General features: G+C 37.5%; 10 pseudogenes; all 10 read right to left on the minus strand.

Moving 5' to 3' along the window:
• Positions 1–7,019: 7,019 nt before the first annotated feature.
• On the minus strand, positions 7,020–7,138 carry LOC118240267 (annotated as a pseudogene).
• A 571-nt stretch (positions 7,139–7,709) lies between these two features.
• LOC118240187 lies at positions 7,710–7,828 on the minus strand (annotated as a pseudogene).
• Positions 7,829–8,511: 683 nt separating this feature from the next.
• On the minus strand, positions 8,512–8,630 carry LOC118240269 (annotated as a pseudogene).
• A 571-nt stretch (positions 8,631–9,201) lies between these two features.
• Positions 9,202–9,320, minus strand: LOC118240188 (annotated as a pseudogene).
• A 1,014-nt stretch (positions 9,321–10,334) lies between these two features.
• On the minus strand, positions 10,335–10,453 carry LOC118240257 (annotated as a pseudogene).
• A 571-nt stretch (positions 10,454–11,024) lies between these two features.
• LOC118240265 lies at positions 11,025–11,143 on the minus strand (annotated as a pseudogene).
• Positions 11,144–12,268: 1,125 nt separating this feature from the next.
• LOC118240254 lies at positions 12,269–12,387 on the minus strand (annotated as a pseudogene).
• Positions 12,388–12,958: 571 nt separating this feature from the next.
• LOC118240189 lies at positions 12,959–13,077 on the minus strand (annotated as a pseudogene).
• Positions 13,078–14,202: 1,125 nt separating this feature from the next.
• Positions 14,203–14,321, minus strand: LOC118240276 (annotated as a pseudogene).
• A 571-nt stretch (positions 14,322–14,892) lies between these two features.
• Positions 14,893–15,011, minus strand: LOC118240191 (annotated as a pseudogene).
• Between the last annotated feature and the right edge of the window lie 1,425 nt (positions 15,012–16,436).

Here is a 16,436-nt window from a genome sequence, read left to right on the forward strand (position 1 = left end):
CAGACTCAAGAGGAAAAACTGGAGAAAGGAGGAGATGTGTAAAAACACAAACGCCCTCACAGACAAGAAGTGAGGTGTGGCACGATGGCTCACAGACCGCAATACCTGAAGTTACCAGCTAGGAGCTTGGCTCAAAACTTTAGCAAAAACCCAGCAGTGCATGAGTGGGTCACTGGGCTTATATAAACTCTAACCCAGCTGTTGGGTGTTAAACCTGATTAGTAGTATGATTGACTCGAGGCCTCCCTCTGGTGGCCAGAGGGGGCCTCAGCCTGGTGCCGACCCTTACACTATCGATCTGGATCTTTTTTGGAATTGGTGTTTTTTTTTTCTCTTCCTTTTTCCCCCCGATTGTTCAGCCACCAATTCCTCCTCCTCCTCTTGCTCCTCCTCCATGAAACTTTCAAATCCTTCTGTGTTCTTCTGCCTTCTGAGTATTTAAATGTAATGAATAGAATTTATTTGCTGCTGAGGTGTCATGGCACATGAAGTCCGCCACAATTTCCCTTTCCTTGGGTCCCAGGGCATTCCTAGCCTGCAATGAAGAAACAAAAAAAATAATTCAGGCCATTGGCATAAATGACACACTGTGCGATACTTACATGGGTGGCAATGGAGCTCCTAATATCTGTGAAATTTGGTTTTCCTGGCAGCTGCATCCTCTTCCAAGCATCTTGCAAGTGTTTGGGGTGGAATTGGAAAATACATATTTCAAAATTGTTGCTCCCAATAACCTTAATTGCAAATATTTCGACATCCACTCAAACTGCTCAGCTGTGAGGCAGAGCTGCGCAACACTGAAAACTTCATTTGTTTTGTGGGACTCTACCTCTTTAAATGAAAATGGACAAAAACACAAACAATACATAACATATTAGAACCTATAAGGAAGAAATGATGATCTGCAGTATCAAAAGTAAATCACTGCAGAAGTGACTATGTGTAATGTTCTAATAGAATTAGGGCAAATAACAAATTTTTACATTTATGAAGTAGGTATCTTATTGCTGGTCATGTTTTGTCAGCATGACCATTCCACCTTGAGATTTTGAAATACCCCCGATCTATGCCCATAAATACACGAGAGGAAGGCTGTGATGTAGCCATACCACAATCTCTGTGTTTTTATGGACCATTTTTTGGGACAGGTTCTCTGTGGGAGGAAAAAGGCAAACAAAAACAACATAAGAATGAAACTTGACACCATCCCACTTGCAGTATATTTCACATAACTAAAATAGACTAAGAGGTTTCTTTAACCTCCTTATGCACCAATGCCCCCTAGCGGGCCAGCGGGTGGACCCAAACTGGCATATCAAATAAATTACTTGATAACATCAAATATTCTTAAAGTACAGTAGATTTATCAACATAACTTTTCATAGGACTAATACAAGTACCTGCTGACCAATTTTCAGCTGTCTACATGCATCCGTTTGCCAGAAATTGCACGCTGAAGACACCGTGCTTTTCTGGTAAAATTTCCACAAAAACATGCCTGCCCTTTAAAACATTCTTTCGGTATAAGATAAGTTCAAATTTTGTCATAGAAAATTAAATTACCATCAAAACAACTGCATGACACATTTAAATGGTATACAGAGTGTTAGTAAAGTTCTTTAATTGTGTTCTCACAATTTAATTATGTTCTCACAAAAAGTTTTTCTTTTGGTTCGGTTCCTTCGTAACAAACCCAAACTATGCAAGCCTTTGGTTTACTGAAAATGCATGCTACTGACGTAAAAGTGTTCCTGAATAGAGCATTAGACCCCCTTTTCTATTTTATATTGATTTTTATTGGCCATTGCAGCACCCTTGTCTTGGAGTGACAGCAATTCTCTGTCACTCCAGGGGAGGTAGCGTGACTAGCATTTACTTCCAAGTGTTTCCAAGTGTTTCTAGGGAAAGTGGCATGATTGGCAGTTGTTTCATGAAATAGAGGAGGCTTAGACAAAAACGGAGACCTCTTGGTTGCCTCATTTAGTCATCCCTTTAATGTTTAAAGATCTGTGCAATGCTTCAGTGTTGATAGCATAGTGCATCAGTTTGGTGCTGTTTGGTGAAACTCGTACAACCATAGGAATGATTTGATCATTTTGTGTCTATGTTTGGACATCATGGAAAGGAAGAGGCTTATTTTAGCTGAAGTTTACGTGGAGTTGTTTGGGTGCTGCTAGCATGGACTAGCTTGACTGCTAGCATAGACTAGCTTGGCTGCTAGCATGGACTAGCTTCGATGCTTGCATAGCAAATCACGGGATGTTTCCATTCACTGCTGGAAAAATTCATAATCCTGCTACATATCATAAGTATAAATGAGAATGTATACTATTTCTTTCCAGTATTACAGCACTTACAGTATTTTCCCCAGCATTTACAATATTAGCTACAGTATTTTCCCCTAATGATGCCAACAATGACACTATGAAGCTAATATTGTTGTGGAACTTACTAAAGTTAGTACAAATATACACTTTGTGGGATTTGGCCCCATTCCTATATACTGCTATTGGACACATATATGCGCAAAAGCATTGCGAGCTCATTTGGGATCCCAATACGTGCTAGGTTAAGTGATTGTCCGGACAGCGTTTACTAACATTTACTGACCCAATTACCACGGTCAATATACAGGTTTTGGGACTCACTAGGGGTGCTTCTGCACTTTCTTGCCCCTCACTCCACCCTAGACCCTATTTCCACACACTCAATGACATACTTCTATTAGGATTTTCATCCCATTTGCAGTATATTTGACACACTGACTACCGCCCTGTCGCCCTCACATCAGTCGTGATGAAGTGCTTTGAAAAGCTAGTCAGAGACTTCATCGCATCTTCACTGCCAGCCTCCATGGACCCACTGCAATTTGCATACCGCCACAACCGCTCCACTGACGATGCAATTGCACATCTGCTCCACACTACATTGACTCACCTTGACGAAGGGAGGGGAAATTATGTTAAAATGCTATTTGTCGACTATAGTTCAGCATTTAACACTATCATCCCCTCCCTACTCACTACTAAGTTGGGAGATCTAGGACTGCATACATCCCTGTGCGACTGGATCTCCAACTTCCTAACAGACAGACCACAATCGGTACAGGTGGGCAACTGCACCTCATCCACCCTCACCCTCAGCACTGGAGCTCCTCAGGGTTGTGTCCTAAGCCCCCTGCTCTACTCACTGTACACCTACGACTGCACAGCCACTTCCAGCTCTAACATCATTGTCAAGTTTGCTGATGACACCGTTGTCGTGGGTCTGATCTCGGACAACGATGAGAGGACCTAGCTGGAGGAGATTAAACACCTGGAAAACTGGTGCCAGGAAAATAATCTCCTCCTAAACATCAGTAAGACAAAGGAGCTGATCGTGGATTGCAGCAAGAAACAGGTGCGGCACTACCAACCTGTGAGGATCAGTGGAACCACGGTGGAGAGAGTAGATAGTTTCAGGTACCTTGGAGTTCACATCTCGCAGGACCTGTCCTGGTCCCGCCATACCAACTCCCTGGCAAAGAAGGCTCGTCAGCGTCTTTACCACCTCAGACGCCTAAGGGACTTCAAACTGCCCTCCAAAGTACCGCGGAACTTCTACACCTGCACTATCGAGAGCATCCTCACGGGGAACATCACAGTCTGGTTTGGGAATAGCACCAAGCAGGACAGACAATCACTCCAAAGGGTAGTGCGTTCAGCAGAGCGCATCACTCACACGGAACTTCCTGACCTGCAGACCATCTACTACAAGCGGTGCCAGACCAAGGCCAGGAAAATTGTGAAGGACCCCACCCATCCCAACAATAGACTCTTCTCTCTGTTGAGGTCAGGGAGGCGCTTCCGCTCCCTGAAGACCAAGACAGAGAGGCTGAAGAGTAGCTTCTTCCCACATGCCATTTGGGCCCTGAATCAGGGAAACTGATAAACTGTGGGGACCACCACCACCATGTAACATGACTGTATATCTGTACATCTGTATATATAGATTTATACTCAATTACCCTGTTACACAACAACTGTAGATATGTTATTATACAAAATGGATCTGTACATTCTGTAGATTGTGTACATATTTACGCAACCATATACATTGTACATTGTGTATATAATCATAATATAAATATATTGTACATACATTGTTAATATATTTTTGTACATACATAGAATATATATATTTATCTGCATATATATGTTTTTCTCTATGCACCCCTGTTTCTCTTCCTCAGTTTGGACAGAGCACTCTCCACCATTTCACTGTGCATTATACTGTGTATGACTATGTATGTGACGAATAAACCGAACTTGAACTTGAACACTCACCTTCTATGTACGGGTATCGAATGTCTGCTTCAAACTTAGAGAGCCACACTTTTAAAGAATCATTAAATAAAACATATTTCAACTGTTTAAATAACAGATCTATCAGGCTGAAATACTTTTGCAGCTGAAACCAGTTGCTACATCCAAAGTTCATTACTGAATCTCTCCTGATATCCGTTCCAGGTTCATGACATTTATGGCCATGAATCACAGAGAAACAAATGTCTACAGCTGTCAACTCAATCAAATCAAGCAATAAACCATTTTGACGGTTAGTGAATACCATCTCTCTCTCGTAGGTCAGTTAACATATGTTCCTGTTGTGAAAGATAGTCAGGAGGTGTTGCTTCTCCCACTTCTGAGAAGTGTCTGATCCTGGTATGATATGTCAGTGTTGACTAAACACAAATGATAACAGCTTTAGAAATTGAGTGGGGGAAAAAATGGATTATTTTCAGTAAATAGTTAGAATTCTTTATCAGACCACTCGCATGATGGGGGAGGCACTCTTAAATCAGCCTCCCAGGCAAACAGACTCAACTCCTGATCCCCGTCATCCGAACCATCTTAGAAAATCTTTTTGAATCAATTATTCTAGTATAAATGTGATTATTAATCATGCTTTTGAAATTATACTTACACTGTGATCGTGGCATACATCTTAGTGGTTGAACAGCTTGAAGAAGCCTAATAAGCCTAGAGCCACAGTGACCTCTGCATACGTTTCTATAGACGTCGTTGGTTGTTCGACGTCCCCTGAAAAAATTGTGAGCTCCGTCGGAGTGCTCGATGAGTAGTGGATGATGGCAGAGGGATTCAACCCTTCTGCCTCTGTGTGACAAATGAAAGCACTGTATAAACCTTTAGACAAAAAGCAGTCTTTTAACATATGTTAGATGCACTTTAGAATGGATTAATTTGCATCAACTCATTCAGTATATGGACTGTTTCATCCTTATATCTGCTAATAAAAAATAACAAATTAAAATGGTAAATACATAAAATTAAAACATAAAAGTTCACAAATTACATTGGTCAGCAATTCTCCCCACAGATTCAAGGAACTTGTAAACGTCTGACCCTACTGAAATACGTAGAACAGAATTATAAACCGTGAGCAGAAAAGATCCTCATGATCGTATCCTTTATACCAAAATGCAGTGATGTTACATCATTTATTTCTTAATTTAAGTAAATAGAATCTCCTACTTCGAAGTTAAAGTTTTTCTATTTAGCTAGCCATGAGAATAAGAATAGCTATCGATGAAAAGAGTTTCAGTCAATCAAAATGTTTCACGTACTGTAAAATACAATATAGTAATATTACATAATCATCAGAATAAAGACAATATCCTTTCCTAGCTAGCTCGCAAAAGAATAGTTATGATAGCTTGTACATAATATGTAATCAATGTTTGATAAAATACAATTAAATTACGCAACTGGTAGAGATATCCAGTTGACTCATTAATAAAATACCTTCATGAAAGAACATTACTATTTTCCCCCTAGTTTAGCTGACAAACAATTATTTTCTAATATGATTAATAATTTTCAGATCTTGACAGTGCAGGGCTTGTAGGTTTTATCTAGACCTGAAATTAATTACTACGTTAGGCCCCAAGGAGTTAAAATATACAATGCATGATAAAGTATTTCAACCATTAGTTAAATAAATAGCTAAATACATGTCAGCCTTTTTAGTAACTTAGACTAACATAAGTTATAACATGAATGGATAAATAGAATGTAACTGATGATAACGGTTGAACCATGTCCATGTTCATTCGGAGGTCTTGGGAAAGGTTTTCAGATGTATCGGTTAGAATTATGGCTGTGAACTAAACGAGTGAGGTACCATAAAAAATGGCTTTAAGAAAGAAAGGTCGAGGGGAAAAGAGATGGTTTTTGGATAAAAGCTGTAAATTACAATCCACCCCTCCCCAACACTTCTCTCAGATGTGGAATGCACTGAAAAGGGTTAAGGACCCAACATGTGATAATGGATAAGAACCTAGTGTGATAACACATTTAGTTAGGGATCACAGAAAAAAATAATTAAATGGAAACGTTATGATGTTTTGTGAAAAGTTTGCTTATTGCCCTGATTGGGTACACATGGCAGATAAGGTGTGAGGAGGTGTGAGAGTGCAAGAGAGAGAGAGCAAAAGTGTCAACGACCCCGTTCTATTTAGTCTGTGCACTTCACATAGAAGCATGTCAGTTGCAGAGTAAATTAAAGTGATGCAACAAATACCTACAGCATCTGCTATTCCCAGGTGCTAACAGATAGTTTGATTTAATGATTCACTGCACTTCAAATTTGAGCATGACAGCTTAAACATAATTTAAAGGGATGCAATAAAATCTTACAGCACCTGCTCTTCCCTGGTGCAAAAAGATTTCTATTTAATCTGTGCACTTCAGATAGAAGCATGTCAGTTGCAGAATAAATTAAAGTGATGCAACAAATACCTACAGCATCTGCTATTCCCAGGTGCTCACAGATAGTTTTTAGTATTAATCACTGCACTTCACATTTGAGCATGTCAGCTTGAAAGTAAATTAAAGTGATGCAAGAAAAGCCTACAGCAGCTGCTATTCCCAGGTGCTAACAGATAGTTTTTTCTATTAATCAGTGCACTTCACATTTGAGCATGTCAGCTTGAATGTAAATTAAAGTGATGCAAGAAAAGCCTACAGCAGCTGGTATTCCTAGGTAGGGTCCCACCTCAATACTATCCAAGTCCGAATTTGCTTAGCTTCAAAGGTCAGATGAGATTGGGCGTTCTCAAACTAGTGTGGCCGTAAGCCTTAAACACTTACTCAAATTGCCTATTCATAGTAAATATGATCAAAGACCATATGACAATTTTTTTTATTAATCACTGCACTTGATATTCTAGAATGTTAGCATGAAAGGAAAATAAAATGATGCAATAAAAGCTTAAAACATCTGGTATTCAGAGGCACTAACAGACAGATTTTTTATTAATCACTGCACTTCACATTCACGAATGTCAGTTGGAGAGTAAATTAAAGTGATGCAATAAAAACTTACAGCATCTGCTATTCGCACGTTCTAACAGATAGTTTGATTTTATGATTCACTGCACTTCAAATTTGAGCATGATAGCTTGAACATAAATTAAAGGAATGCAATAAAATCTTAGAGCACCTGCTATTCCCTGGTGCAAAAAGATTTCTATTTAATCTGTGCACTTCAGATAGAAGCATGTCAGTTGCAGATTAAATTAAAGTGATGCAACAAAAATTTACAGCATCTGCTATTCCCAGGTGCTAACAGATAGTTTTTTTTAATTAATCACTGCACTTCACATTTGAGCATGTCAGCTTGAATGTAAATTAAAGTGATGCAAGAAAAGCCTACAGCAGCTGGTATTCCTAGGTAGGGTCCCACCTCAGTACTATCCAGGTCCAAATTTGCTTAGTTTCAAAGGTCAGATGAGATTGGGCGTTCTCAAACTGGTGTGGCCGTAAGCCTTAAACACTTACTCTAATTGCCTATTCATAGCAAATATGATCAAAGACCAATCTGACAATTTTTTTTATTTAATCACTGCACTTGACATTCTAGAATGTTAGCTTGAAAGTAAATTAAAATGATGCAATAAAAGCTTACAACATCTGGGATTCAGAGGCACTAACAGACAGATTTTTTATTAATCACTGCACTTCACATTCACGCATGTCAGTTGGAGAGTAAATTAAAGTGATGCAATAAAAACTTACAGCATCTGCTATTCCCAGGTGCTAACAGATAGTTTGATTTAATGATTCACTGCACTGCAAATTTGAGCCTGATAGCCTGAACATAAATTAAAGGGCTGCAATAAAATCTTACAGCACCTGCTATTCCCTGGTGCAAAAAGATTTCTATTTAATCTGTGCACTTCAGATAGAAGCATGTCAGTTGCAGAGTAAATTAAAGTGATGCAACAAATACCTACAGCATCTGCTATTCCCAGGTGCTCACAGATAGTTTTTAGTATTAATCAATGCACTTCACATTTGAGCATGTCAGCTTGAAAGTAAATTAAAGTGATGCAAGAAAAGCCTACAGCAGCTGCTATTCCCAGGTGCTAACAGATAGTTTTTTCTATTAATCAGTGCACTTCACATTTGAGCATGTCAGCTTGAATGTAAATTAAAGTGATGCAAGAAAAGCCTACAGCAGCTGGTATTCCTAGGTAGGGTCCCACCTCAATACTATCCAAGTCCGAATTTGCTTAGCTTCAAAGGTCAGATGAGATTGGGCGTTCTCAAACTAGTGTGGCCGTAAGCCTTAAACACTTACTCAAATTGCCTATTCATAGTAAATATGATCAAAGACCATATGACAATTTTTTTTATTAATCACTGCACTTGATATTCTAGAATGTTAGCATGAAAGGAAAATAAAATGATGCAATAAAAGCTTAAAACATCTGGTATTCAGAGGCACTAACAGACAGATTTTTTATTAATCACTGCACTTCACATTCACGAATGTCAGTTGGAGAGTAAATTAAAGTGATGCAATAAAAACTTACAGCATCTGCTATTCGCACGTTCTAACAGATAGTTTGATTTTATGATTCACTGCACTTCAAATTTGAGCATGATAGCTTGAACATAAATTAAAGGAATGCAATAAAATATTAGAGCACCTGCTATTCCCTGGTGCAAAAAGATTTCTATTTAATCTGTGCACTTCAGATAGAAGCATGTCAGTTGCAGATTAAATTAAAGTGATGCAACAAAAATTTACAGCATCTGCTATTCCCAGGTGCTAACAGATAGTTTTTTTTAATTAATCACTGCACTTCACATTTGAGCATGTCAGCTTGAATGTAAATTAAAGTGATGCAAGAAAAGCCTACAGCAGCTGGTATTCCTAGGTAGGGTCCCACCTCAGTACTATCCAGGTCCAAATTTGCTTAGTTTCAAAGGTCAGATGAGATTGGGCGTTCTCAAACTGGTGTGGCCGTAAGCCTTAAACACTTACTCTAATTGCCTATTCATAGCAAATATGATCAAAGACCAATCTGACAATTTTTTTTATTTAATCACTGCACTTGACATTCTAGAATGTTAGCTTGAAAGTAAATTAAAATGATGCAATAAAAGCTTACAACATCTGGGATTCAGAGGCACTAACAGACAGATTTTTTATTAATCACTGCACTTCACATTCACGCATGTCAGTTGGAGAGTAAATTAAAGTGATGCAATAAAAACTTACAGCATCTGCTATTCCCAGGTGCTAACAGATAGTTTGATTTAATGATTCACTGCACTGCAAATTTGAGCCTGATAGCCTGAACATAAATTAAAGGGCTGCAATAAAATCTTACAGCACCTGCTATTCCCTGGTGCAAAAAGATTTCTATTTAATCTGTGCACTTCAGATAGAAGCATGTCAGTTGCAGAGTAAATTAAAGTGATGCAACAAATACCTACAGCATCTGCTATTCCCAGGTGCTAACAGATAGTTTCATTTAATGATTCACTGCACTTCAAATTTGAGCATGATAGCCTGAACATAAATTAAAGGGATGCAATAAAAACTTACAGCATCTGCTATTCCCAGGAGCTAACAGATAGTTTGATTTAATGATTCACTGCACTTCAAATTTGAGCATGATAGCTTGAACATAAATTAAAGGGATGCAATAAAATCTTACAGCACCTGCTATTCCCTGGTGCAAAAGGATTTCTATTTAATCTGTGCACTTCACATAGAAGCATGTCAGTTGCAGAGTAAATTAAAGTGATGCAACAAATACCTACAGCATATGCTATTCCCAGGTGCTAACAGATAGTTTGAGTTAATTAATCACTGCACTTCACATTTGAGCATGTCAGCTTGAAAGTAAATTAAAGTGATGCAATACAATCTTACAGCACCTGCTATTCCCAGGTGCTAACAGATAGTTTTTTTTATTAATCACTGCACTTCACATTTGAGCATGTCAGCTTGAATGTAAATTAAAGTGATGCAAGAAAAGCCTACAGCAGCTGGTATTCCTAGGTAGGGTCCCACCTCAATACTATCCAAGTCCAAATTTGCTTAGCTTCAAAGGTCAGATGAGATTGGGCGTTCCCAAACTAGTGTGGCCGTAAGCCTTAAACACTTACTCAAATTGCCTATTCATAGTAAAAATGATCAAAGACCATATGACAATTTTTTTTATTAATCACTGCACTTGATATTCTAGAATGTTAGCATGAAAGGAAAATAAAATGATGCAATAAAAGCTTAAAACATCTGGTATTCAGAGGCACTAACAGACAGATTTTTTATTAATCACTGCACTTCACATTCACGAATGTCAGTTGGAGAGTAAATTAAAGTGATGCAATAAAAACTTACAGCATCTGCTATTCGCACGTTCTAACAGATAGTTTGATTTTATGATTCACTGCACTTCAAATTTGAGCATGATAGCTTGAACATAAATTAAAGGAATGCAATAAAATCTTAGAGCACCTGCTATTCCCTGGTGCAAAAAGATTTCTATTTAATCTGTGCACTTCAGATAGAAGCATGTCAGTTGCAGATTAAATTAAAGTGATGCAACAAAAATTTACAGCATCTGCTATTCCCAGGTGCTAACAGATAGTTTTTTTTAATTAATCACTGCACTTCACATTTGAGCATGTCAGCTTGAAAGTAAATTAAAGTGATGCAAGAAAAGCCTACAGCAGCTGGTATTCCTAGGTAGGGTCCCACCTCAGTACTATCCAGGTCCAAATTTGCTTAGTTTCAAAGGTCAGATGAGATTGGGCGTTCTCAAACTGGTGTGGCCATAAGCCTTAAACACTTACTCTAATTGCCTATTCATAGCAAATATGATCAAAGACCAATCTGACAATTTTTTTTATTTAATCACTGCACTTGACATTCTAGAATGTTAGCTTGAAAGTAAATTAAAATGATGCAATAAAAGCTTACAACATCTGGGATTCAGAGGCACTAACAGACAGATTTTTTATTAATCACTGCACTTCACATTCACGCATGTCAGTTGGAGAGTAAATTAAAGTGATGCAATAAAAACTTACAGCATCTGCTATTCCCAGGTGCTAACAGATAGTTTGATTTTATGATTCACTGCACTTCAAATTTGAGCCTGATAGCCTGAACATAAATTAAAGGGATGCAATAAAATCTTACAGCACCTGCTATTCCCTGGTGCAAAAAGATTTCTATTTAATCTGTGCACTTCAGATAGAAGCATGTCAGTTGCAGAGTAAATTAAAGTGATGCAACAAATACCTACAGCATCTGCTATTCCCAGGTGCTAACAGATAGTTTGATTTAATGATTCACTGCACTTCAAATTTGAGCATGATAGCCTGAACATAAATTAAAGGGATGCAATAAAAACTTACAGCATCTGCTATTCCCAGGAGCTAACAGATAGTTTGATTTAATGATTCACTGCACTTCAAATTTGAGCATGATAGCCTGAACATAAATTAAAGTGATGCAACAAATACCTACAGCATCTACTATTCCCAGTTGCTAACAGATAGTTTGATTTAATGATTCACTGCACTTCAAATTTGAGCATGATAGCTTGAACATAAATTAAAGGGATGCAATAAAATCTTACAGCACCTGCTATTCCCTGGTGCAAAAGGATTTCTATTTAATCTGTGCACTTCACATAGAAGCATGTCAGTTGCAGAGTAAATTAAAGTGATGCAACAAATACCTACAGCATATGCTATTCCCAGGTGCTAACAGATAGTTTTTAGTATTAATCACTGCACTTCACATTTGAGCATGTCAGCTTGAAAGTAAATTAAAGTGATGCAAGAAAAGCCTACAGCAGCTGCTATTCCCAGGTGCTAACAGATAGTTTTTTCTATTAATCAGTGCACTTCACATTTGAGCATGTCAGCTTGAATGTAAATTAAAGTGATGCAAGAAAAGCCTACAGCAGCTGGTATTCCTAGGTAGGGTCCCACCTCAATACTATCCAAGTCCAAATTTGCTTAGCTTCAAAGGTCAGATGAGATTGGGCGTTCTCAAACTAGTGTGGCCGTAAGCCTTAAACACTTACTCAAATTGCCTATTCATAGTAAATATGATCAAAGACCATATGACAATTTTTTTTATTAATCACTGCACTTGATATTCTAGAATGTTAGCATGAAAGGAAAATAAAATGATGCAATAAAAGCTTAAAACATCTGGTATTCAGAGGCACTAACAGACAGATTTTTTATTAATCACTGCACTTCACATTCACGAATGTCAGTTGGAGAGTAAATTAAAGTGATGCAATAAAAACTTACAGCATCTGCTATTCGCACGTTCTAACAGATAGTTTGATTTTATGATTCACTGCACTTCAAATTTGAGCATGATAGCTTGAACATAAATTAAAGGAATGCAATAAAATCTTAGAGCACCTGCTATTCCCTGGTGCAAAAAGATTTCTATTTAATCTGTGCACTTCAGATAGAAGCATGTCAGTTGCAGATTAAATTAAAGTGATGCAACAAAAATTTACAGCATCTGCTATTCCCAGGTGCTAACAGATAGTTTTTTTTAATTAATCACTGCACTTCACATTTGAGCATGTCAGCTTGAAAGTAAATTGAAGTGATGCAAGAAAAGCCTACAGCAGCTGGTATTCCTAGGTAGGGTCCCACCTCAGTACTATCCAGGTCCAAATTTGCTTAGTTTCAAAGGTCAGATGAGATTGGGCGTTCTCAAACTGGTGTGGCCGTAAGCCTTAAACACTTACTCTAATTGCCTATTCATAGCAAATATGATCAAAGACCAATCTGACAATTTTTTTTATTTAATCACTGCACTTGACATTCTAGAATGTTAGCTTGAAAGTAAATTAAAATGATGCAATAAAAGCTTACAACATCTGGGATTCAGAGGCACTAACAGACAGATTTTTTATTAATCACTGCACTTCACATTCACGCATGTCAGTTGGAGAGTAAATTAAAGTGATGCAATAAAAACTTACAGCATCTGCTATTCCCAGGTGCTAACAGATAGTTTGATTTTATGATTCACTGCACTTCAAATTTGAGCCTGATAGCCTGAACATAAATTAAAGGGATGCAATAAAATCTTACAGCACCTGCTATTCCCTGGTGCAAAAAGATTTCTATTTAATCTGTGCACTTCAGATAGAAGCATGTCAGTTGCAGAGTAAATTAAAGTGATGCAACAAATACCTACAGCATCTGCTATTCCCAGGTGCTAACAGATAGTTTGATTTAATGATTCACTGCACTTCAAATTTGAGCATGATAGCCTGAACATAAATTAAAGGGATGCAATAAAAACTTACAGCATCTGCTATTCCCAGGAGCTAACAGATAGTTTGATTTAATGATTCACTGCACTTCAAATTTGAGCATGATAGCCTGAACATAAATTAAAGTGATGCAACAAATACCTACAGCATCTACTATTCCCAGTTGCTAACAGATAGTTTGATTTAATGATTCACTGCACTTCAAATTTGAGCATGATAGCTTGAACATAAATTAAAGGGATGCAATAAAATCTTACAGCACCTGCTATTCCCTGGTGCAAAAGGATTTCTATTTAATCTGTGCACTTCACATAGAAGCAAGTCAGTTGCAGAGTAAATTAAAGTGATGCAACAAATACCTACAGCATATGCTATTCCCAGGTGCTAACAGATAGTTTTTAGTATTAATCACTGCACTTCACATTTGAGCATGTCAGCTTGAAAGTAAATTAAAGTGATGCAAGAAAAGCCTACAGCAGCTGCTATTCCCAGGTGCTAACAGATAGTTTTTTCTATTAATCAGTGCACTTCACATTTGAGCATGTCAGCTTGAATGTAAATTAAAGTGATGCAAGAAAAGCCTACAGCAGCTGGTATTCCTAGGTAGGGTCCCACCTCAATACTATCCAAGTCCAAATTTGCTTAGCTTCAAAGGTCAGATGAGATTGGGCGTTCTCAAACTAGTGTGGCCATAAGCCTTAAACACTTACTCAAATTGCCTATTCATAGTAAATATGATCAAAGACCATATGACAATTTTTTTTATTAATCACTGCACTTGATATTCTAGAATGTTAGCATGAAAGGAAAATAAAATGATGCAATAAAAGCTTAAAACATCTGGTATTCAGAGGCACTAACAGACAGATTTTTTATTAATCACTGCACTTCACATTCACGAATGTCAGTTGGAGAGTAAATTAAAGTGATGCAATGAAAACTTACAGCATCTGCTATTCGCACGTTCTAACAGATAGTTTGATTTTATGATTCACTGCACTTCACATTTGAGCATGATAGCTTGAACATAAATTAAAGGAATGCAATAAAATCTTAGAGCACCTGCTATTCCCTGGTGCAAAAAGATTTCTATTTAATCTGTGCACTTCAGATAGAAGCATGTCAGTTGCAGATTAAATTAAAGTGATGCAACAAAAATTTACAGCATCTGCTATTCCCAGGTGCTAACAGATAGTTTTTTTTAATTAATCACTGCACTTCACATTTGAGCATGTCAGCTTGAAAGTAAATTAAAGTGATGCAAGAAAAGCCTACAGCAGCTGGTATTCCTAGGTAGGGTCCCACCTCAGTACTATCCAGGTCCAAATTTGCTTAGTTTCAAAGGTCAGATGAGATTGGGCGTTCTCAAACTGGTGTGGCCGTAAGCCTTAAACACTTACTCTAATTGCCTATTCATAGCAAATATGATCAAAGACCAATCTGACAATTTTTTTTATTTAATCACTGCACTTGACATTCTAGAATGTTAGCTTGAAAGTAAATTAAAATGATGCAATAAAAGCTTACAACATCTGGGATTCAGAGGCACTAACAGACAGATTTTTTATTAATCACTGCACTTCACATTCACACGTCAGTTGGAGAGTAAATTAAAGTGATGCAATAAAAACTTACAGCATCTGCTATTCCCAGGTGCTAACAGATAGTTTGATTTTATGATTCACTGCACTTCAAATTTGAGCCTGATAGCCTGAACATAAATTAAAGGGATGCAATAAAATCTTACAGCACCTGCTATTCCCTGGTGCAAAAAGATTTCTATTTAATCTGTGCACTTCAGATAGAAGCATGTCAGTTGCAGAGTAAATTAAAGTGATGCAACAAATACCTACAGCATCTGCTATTCCCAGGTGCTAACAGATAGTTTGATTTAATGATTCACTGCCCTTCAAATTTGAGCATGATAGCCTGAACATAAATTAAAGGGATGCAATAAAAACTTACAGCATCTGCTATTCCCAGGAGCTAACAGATAGTTTGATTTAATGATTCACTGCACTTCAAATTTGAGCATGATAGCTTGAACATAAATTAAAGGGATGCAATAAAATCTTACAGCACCTGCTATTCCCTGGTGCAAAAGGATTTCTATTTAATCTGTGCACTTCACATAGAAGCATGTCAGTTGCAGAGTAAATTAAAGTGATGCAACAAATACCTACAGCATATGCTATTCCCAGGTGCTAACAGATAGTTTTTAGTATTAATCACTGCACTTCACATTTGAGCATGTCAGCTTGAAAGTAAATTAAAGTGATGCAAGAAAAGCCTACAGCAGCTGCTATTCCCAGGTGCTAACAGATAGTTTTTTCTATTAATCAGTGCACTTCACATTTGAGCATGTCAGCTTGAATGTAAATTAAAGTGATGCAAGAAAAGCCTACAGCAGCTGGTATTCCTAGGTAGGGTCCCACCTCAATACTATCCAAGTCCAAATTTGCTTAGCTTCAAAGGTCAGATGAGATTGGGCGTTCTCAAACTAGTGTGGCCTTAAGCCTTAAACACTTACTCAAATTGCCTATTCATAGTAAATATGATCAAAGACCAATATGACAATTTTTTTTATTAATCACTGCACTTGATATTCTAGAATGTTAGCATGAAAGGAAAATAAAATGATGCAATAAAAGCTTAAAACATCTGGTATTCAGAGGCACTAACAGACAGATTTTTTATTAATCACTGCACTTCACATTCACGAATGTCAGTTGGAGAGTAAATTAAAGTGATGCAATAAAAACTTACAGCATCTGCTATTCGCACGTTCTAACAGATAGTTTGATTTTATGAT

Source organism: Electrophorus electricus, chromosome 19 (genome assembly GCF_013358815.1).
Source record: "Electrophorus electricus isolate fEleEle1 chromosome 19, fEleEle1.pri, whole genome shotgun sequence".
In the NCBI taxonomy this organism is placed as follows: Eukaryota; Metazoa; Chordata; class Actinopteri; order Gymnotiformes; family Gymnotidae; genus Electrophorus; species Electrophorus electricus.